The sequence below is a fragment of the Schistocerca piceifrons genome, chromosome 1 (assembly GCF_021461385.2).
Source record: "Schistocerca piceifrons isolate TAMUIC-IGC-003096 chromosome 1, iqSchPice1.1, whole genome shotgun sequence".
Lineage (NCBI taxonomy): Eukaryota > Metazoa > Arthropoda > Insecta > Orthoptera > Acrididae > Schistocerca > Schistocerca piceifrons.
The window spans coordinates 563,470,236-563,476,316 of record NC_060138.1 but is presented as its reverse complement, the minus strand read 5'-3'; the positions used below and the strand labels follow the sequence as shown (position 1 = coordinate 563,476,316).

Genomic DNA, 6,081 nt, shown 5'->3' with positions numbered 1-6,081 from the left:
TGAGCAAACTGAATTCTGGCTAGAAAAGCATGGACCAGAGTAACAGAAAGAGACGCTAAGTTGAAGGGAAAGTTAGCAGCCCTAGCAGTGGCTGGAACAGTGAAGGCTAAAATTAAAATGGGAATGGGTTTGAAGAAAAGTTCAGGACGAAAGAAAGGTGGTAATATACTGAACAAAGTAATTAAAACAGTTCGAAGTGGTCTTAAGTACTTGAAGCCTGATGACCGTTGTGAGAGCGGCTCGTAAAATTGCTTCACAGGTTGCTCCGACGAAAGCTATGGGGAAATTACTAGACAGAGTACGTGCCATACCTGTTCCAAAATCAGGTGGAATAATACCTCTAATTCCAATAGTTGCTGCTCTATCAGCGCTTGGAGGACTAGCCGGAGGCGCTGCCAGAATTGCTAAAGCTATAAATGATGCAAAATGTGCTCGGAATTAGCTGAGATGCAAAGGCATAATCAAGTACTCGAGGCGATTGCTTTGCGTGATGGGAAAGGCCTATATTTGGGACCATATAAGAAAAATACTTTAGGACTTTATCTAAGAAGTGTAAATGAAACGAAATAAAAAGTTTCGCTAAGCAACATTTCTACAAGACCGCTTACCAACACTGATTTATAACACTATGCTGAAAAGCTGAAGTTAGCTCATTTTAGAGGTATCTTCATGAGCGACACTTTACCTTCTAGACCTAACAGATATGAGTGTTCTTCAGCCTGATGATGAACCTGGTTCGCATTGGGTAGCTTACAAAAAAAAAGGTAATATTGTCTACTATTTCGATAGCTTTGGTAATTTACCACCTACTCCAGAAATAGTATGATACTTGAAAAATTCTGTAATACAATATAATTATAATGCGTTTCAATCATTTAACAGTCAGAGATGTGGTCATTTGTGTTTAAGGTTTCTGATTTTTAAAATAAAATGACCCATCTTGCAACTGACAGTTGCAGTCTCACAATGGATATTGAGAATGGCGTAACGTTAAGCTTGACAGACAAAGAATCGTATCTAACTACCGTCTTTAATCCTGCATTAAATTTATTACAACATGTTTACGAAATTGCTCTACTAAATCTCTTTACGTACAATTCCATTCCAAACATTACATCGGCAAATAATAGCTTCTACTTCTCCAACTACATAGATAATCTAGGAATTTTGGATAAAGTTAACTTGAAGCATGGAACATATCAACTCGATGATATTTTTACAGCGTTGTCAAGAGAAACTGCTACATACAATTTGGAAAATGACAATGCAAATTCAACGAAAAAGAAAAGGATTCGAGAATTGGTAAAAATTAGTTACAATTAAACGCTAGGTCGATGTCAAATAATAAAGAGCATTGTGGCAATAGACTTCAAAATCTATCATAACATACGTTCAGTTTTAGGTTTTGCAGAAACTGTGATTGCTAAAAATACCTTGAAGACTGCAGAACATCCAGTTAATATTCAGAATGTTAACGTCTTAAGCGTTGACTGTAACATCTCGGGTGCATCATTTCACAATGGTGGACCTACACACAATTTGCATCAGTATTGGCCCACAGTTTCACCGGGATATAAGATTGTGGAGACACCAAACTCGCCTATTTACATGCCAGTAGTTGCAAGATACATATCAGAATTAAGTGTAGCAATAAGAGATCAAGACAGAAAGCTTGTCGATTTTGACGGTGAAAACATTACTGTTCGACTACACTTACAAAAAATACGGTAAAAAATGGGAACTGTAAACAAACAACGTGTTTACCTAACCTAAGATACCAGATAATTTGACACTGTAAAGTATAACAAGAAACGAAAAGAAAAGGAAAGTGAAAAATGTTTTAACTCCTCATAAAAGACAAATATTATCATCACTGGGATACAGAGTGCTACAAATACGGACACCATCCTCTGCTAGGTCTCATTCGAGTGTTTTTTTCTTTCATAGTGAACTACAACAACAACAACAACAAAAACAACAACAACAGGCAGGGCAAGATATTTAAGAGAAAAAATACTCGTCGACGACTCTGCTACTCGCCTTCAGTATCATAAGTATAAACCTTTTGGTCAACCAGCTTTTGCTCCATATTTTTCATTGTCTGTTTGCATCAAGATGAAACACTGAAACCTTCCATAGTTGACATGAAGATTGAAATAGAAACAAAAAAAAAAAAAAAAACAATTTCCAAAAAATACAATAGCTTACTGCCTGTTCATTCATGATTCGATAAAAGAAACGACTCCATCAACCAATCAAGTCACAGAGCGTACTCAGATATAAAAACAGTGTTGAGTAAGACCTCCACTTCATTTTCTAACATTCTATCACTTCGGTAGTTGAGGGAGACGGAAACAAAAGTAAATGAAAATGAATAAAGTTATGATAGTTGATGCTAAATCACACAAACATTCAGTGAGAATGTTAGTTGCTAATTTAAGTGTTGGAAATGAATATGTGCTACAAGTTGTGAACACCGAAGTCTTTTTCAGTGCATTACACTCTTTATTTCACTCATTGCTAAAAGAGAACATTGATTGTAAAACATTGGCGCTTTCAAAAAGTTTACTCTGCCCAAATGTCCTAAGTATTCTGGAACAAATTCTACCTGAAGATATTGAAATAATGCAATTGGAAGACTACGGATGCGACTGTACTGCTGCTCCTGTTGCTGTCCAAGATGATGATAATAGTTACTCTTTCTTCGACTGGATTGGCTGGCTCTGAGCACTATGGGACTTAACATCTGAGGTCATCAGTCCTCTAGAACTTAGAACTACTTAAACCTAACTAACCTAAGAACATCACACACATCCATGCCCATGGCAGGATTCGAACCAGCGACCATAGCGGTCATGTGGTTCCAGACTGAAGCACCTAGAACCGCACGGCCATACACGTCTCCACTGGATTAAACAGATAAATGTTTGTGAACTGATTTGTGGAATTTATAAGAAACTTATAGAAGAACAGTATAAAAATTTGTATGCTATTGACTATTACCTGTTCCCTAAACAATTTTTACTTTCTTTATTTGATATTTCACGTTACTTCCATAGGTTATCACAAATGTTTCAGAATGATGTTTTTATTTCTAAGTATCAATATTGCTATAAGCATTATGATCTGGAGGAATGTTGTCAGTTTGATGGTCCACCTCCTATAAAGATGTATCGCAGAGGTTGCTTACTGGAATTTTTAGATATATCTTTATTGTGACACCATGTATGTATTATAGACATATAATTTTTCACACAATAAATCAGTTACAAAATACTTTTAACATTTTCACTTCTTCCACAGTAAAAATACTAGTTATATACAATATTTAAAGTTCACACAGTAAAAAGAAAATTCATTCAGGTATCATTAACATTTTTTTTCAATTGATAGTGACCCCAAGGCAATGTACTGATCTTATCTGAAAGTATAAAACGTTTATCACCGTCTGCTGACAAACATACCTTTGCTGTTTAATAGTAGAAACTACATGACACTTGGACTGAATTACAAAATGTTCACCTGATTAAACTTTTGAATTCAATATACATTGTCAATAATCACCTATGCTTAATTCCTTAATAGAGGACTCTTTTACCCCCTTTGCCCTGCGCATTACACGTTGTTAATCAGTCTGAAGTGCATACATTTTAGCTTGAAGATCAATAAATTAGGTTATAGTTTCACCATGTAACTCGTCTTTCAATTATCCTACCACCTTTTTGTTAACAAGGGGAATTTATATTTATTTTCTTCAGGAAACCCTGAACTGTCAAACAATTTAGCTACATTACTTCTGATGGTTCCATAGGTATTTACAGTTTTAATGTGATAAATTACTCTATCAGTGGCAGTATAACATAGCTTTACATGCTTTTCTGGAAACGTATTTAATATATGTCCATAGTGAAAGTCTATAAGAAGTGTCTTTGAAATTTGTAAAATTGCCATTCCAACTGCTAACGGTCTATCAGACACTACATTAAGTTTTTTCAGTTCCATACCAAATAAATTTTCTTTAAATACAATGCTCCTTTTAAAATTAGGTCTCGCCAATTAATGCTGATACTCCATATCTAACTTTCCAGGATGACGCTAGTCTTATATCAATCATTTTTCATTCATTCTGCATGGTTCTACCGAAGACACTATTAGTCATGAGTTTCAAGTAATTCTTTTCAAATTCATTGTTTGCCTTCATACGCTTATCTGCATTAATGTTAATGTAAGGTTCCATCCATGACACTTGTTTGAATGACCGTATTCTACGAATCTTTTTCAGTATCAGTTTATGCTGCAAACACTTTTTTAGATTTCTATAGCGTATTACATAATTCTTCTTATCATACATAGTAGAAATTAATTATTTTTGTTTTTCGAGCACTAAGTTTACTGCTGACATGGCTAGTTGGTGATATCTTTTTCTCAGAGCATAATAGTAAGTCAGAATGTAGATCATGAATACTTTCAAGATATTCAAGATCTACTTCCAGTATGTACCCTGTATCTGAATCGTTAGGTTCGAGTCCCGGTCGGGGCACACATTTTCAACATGTCCCCAATCAAGTGTATCAACGCCTGCTTGCAGCTAGGGTGTCAATTTAATTATCATTTCATTTCTAGAAAAGCTGCATGGTCATCGACGGTAACTGTTCTTTCGGGAACAGATACTACCGTCATATATAGTTAAAAAATATGGGTTCCCGGCCTTTGACTTTCTTGTGCGAACGCACACGCTATGCCCGAACTCGTACGGGACTTGGTAGATTAATCTGCCACGAGTAATGAGTATGATGGGCAAACATCTATTAGGCGCACTATGAATGTAGTGTTGTGGACATGTTGGGAATGTGGATCTCACGGGGCGTGTGCAAGGGATAAGTCCCTGCAGACGCACTATCCTCTGTGTCCGTGGTGGCTCAGATGGATAGAGCGTCTGCCATGTAAGCAGGAGATCCCGGGTTCGAGTCCCGGTCGGGGCACACATTTTCAACATGTCCCCAATCAAGTGTATCAACGCCTGCTTGCAGCTAGGGTGTCAATTTAATTTTCATTTCATTTCTAGCAAAGCTGCATGGTAATGGACGGTAACTGTTCTTTCGGGAACAGATACTACCGTCATATATAGTTATATGATATAACATTCATCAGTATTCTCATCATAGCCTGACATGAACCTTTTCGTTTGCAACCGCATGTCGACACGAACAGAGAACAATTCCATGTCTAATACCTCTCAATATATTGAAGTTGCTCTGTCAGCAATACGCTGTAATTCTACTTTAGTAATTTTCATTAAAACGTCCCATGCGAAACCAGGTGAGGTAATATAATGTGCTGGGTCTAGTTCATATGTTTCACAGCAAAGACTGCGAAAGTTGTCAAACACATCAACAAGGCGTAGAACATAAACTTTTTGAGTATAAATCGGAATATCCTCCAAGTGTCTTACAATTAAATGTATTCCAAACATTACACGCTCTTTGATACTCTGGATCCATTATCGTTTCACCTGTTAAGAGACTTTTATAATTTTCGACTGAGGGCAAACGATCTCCGTGTAATACAGAGTCATTATTCACATACTCATACGGAAAAATCCCCTTCTGATTTACAAGATCAGAATTCGTGATTGTTTCCAAATATATGACTTCATTATTGTGAATTGATGTGGTTTGAGATATGAGGCACATTTTTCAAGAGGAAACGTCAGAAAATTTAGTGAATCGATAAATCGGAAATTCATGTTGCAGACACGCTCTTTGTGGGTTACTGGAATCCTTTTAGTAAAAGCTTTCTATTTTTCAATATACGAGGGTAAAAGTGATACACGACCTTGATTTTATTTAAATATTCTGTTTTCATCACCGGTCTCTGTTTGTTCGCAAATGTTTGTGATCAAGATATGTCCACCATAATTGGTCAGATTGTGGGATACAACTGGCACGGTAAAGGAAGGTCTGTAGTTAACATTGCAGGCAGGATGAGCCGCACCTCAGTATTCACCGGTGAAATGACAATGATCTCTGTGTTTAACACTGTGTTTCTCGAACGGTTTATTGCAAATATGACAAATATTTG

General features: G+C 36.4%; 1 non-coding gene across 1 annotated transcript; it reads left to right on the top strand.

Annotated features, from left to right (window-relative positions):
• Positions 1–4,907: 4,907 nt before the first annotated feature.
• Positions 4,908–4,982, top strand: Trnat-ugu. Its single transcript has one exon. It is a non-coding gene; the product is annotated as a tRNA-Thr (tRNA).
• Positions 4,983–6,081: the final 1,099 nt, after the last annotated feature.